We start from the raw sequence: 1,713 nt of genomic DNA, 5'->3' as shown, positions 1-1,713 counted from the left end.
CATGCTTGCTGAGCATAAAACACATACAATGTAAAGTAGGCAGCTAGATGCAAGGAGACAAGAGGAAATATGTCGTGAAAACAACTTCCCAGCCTTGTATGATGAAGCTTGAATTCTATACAGCGAAACCAGACAGACTGACAGAAAGATATAACATGTTATTCTGCTTGAATACTATGGTTCTTCAATAAATAAACACTACAAATAAGGGTGATATTGATACAATCTCCTACCATATAAACTATATTTTCAGTGTGCTAGCTATATTCATTTAAAAAGAAATACCTCAGTATCAATGTGTATAATGATTTAACATTGAGATTAGTGCTTAAGGAAATGTGTAGTGTTATGTGTAAAACATGAGTTGAAAAGTGTTTGGGTGGAGTTCTGGACATCAGGCCAAGCTCATGCAAAATTTCAACACTTGTCCTCCGATTGCTTGTGCTGGAACCTTAGGCTACTGTGGTGTACATGATGCCTGTTAACAGATTCTATATGTGAATATGCAAAATCTGAAGGGAAGAGGGACAAGGTTTTGAGGCAAGAAGCTTCCATTTCTAGTTTGACCGATCATATTTGAGCAGAATGGGGTTTGCCGGCAGGTAAACGGTCTGCGTGGAGAACATGAGGAGGAACACATTGAACGAATTGCTTTTTAATATATCTCCATTCATATGCAGATAGCAGTTAACAGATATTAGCCAAAATGCCGTCTGGACCTAAAACACCTACAAACATTTAACTCATGTTATAAAGAAAGTAGTTGGACTGTAACCAGTGCTTGTTTTGACCCACATTTCATTTTCATTCACATTGTGTTCAGCAGAGGGTGTTCAGCACAGTGGCCTTGTCTTGTGCAATAACTTGCAAGGCACACATCCAAAGTGCCTGCTCCTTCTCTTAACACTGTAATATGCATTTGAATTTGGAATATTCATGGACTGTTTATTGATATTACATTGATTTATTACCTGACTCTACTTATGATCAACAAATGTAATATTTGAATAGAATTTAGTCAAACTGAGGCTGAATGATCACTGGAGTGAGCACATGTGACAGTAACAGTGACTTTGTCACAGCTTTACTCCGTGTTGTCATGTCTATGTTCACAGCTTCATGCAGTATTCATGAGAGAGGGTTACCCATAAAGTGCGATCTAATGATACTTATGATAATGACCATTATTCACATACACACACCCACACAAAGAGAGAGACCCAGAGGAGCCAGCCAATGGAAGCAAAGTCAGTGTTGCCATCGCCTTCTGGCAATCTTAGCCTTAAGATACAAGCTTATTTTTCTGGAGTGGAAAAAATAGGTCTGACACTTAATTAGCAAACAAGGTCACAGCCCAGAAGCCTGGTCCCATGTTTGTGTCTCCCTCTGTTCCTGTAGTTTTGACACACACATGCCCTCTCCCGCCCTCTCCCTCTCTCTCCCTCTCTCTCCCTCTCTGTGTATATTTAATTTAAATGCAAACATGGTGTCTTTTCCCGCGGCAGGTTATGGAACTCAACACAAAATATCAGGCTCTCAGTGAATCATGACTCTGTATCAAAGCCAACTGCCCACTCCTAAATGCTCCTCGCTGCAAGCAGCTCCTGACAAACAGGCTATTCTCTCATCAATATGTTGTCCATGTCTGCTGAGAAAACTGGATAAAGTGCAGGTGAGAAGCTTTGAGCAGAGTCTGGGTAATATTAGAAGACA

The sequence above is a fragment of the Limanda limanda genome, chromosome 8 (genome assembly GCF_963576545.1).
Source record: "Limanda limanda chromosome 8, fLimLim1.1, whole genome shotgun sequence".
Lineage (NCBI taxonomy): Eukaryota > Metazoa > Chordata > Actinopteri > Pleuronectiformes > Pleuronectidae > Limanda > Limanda limanda.
Note: the sequence above shows the minus strand (reverse complement) of the source record.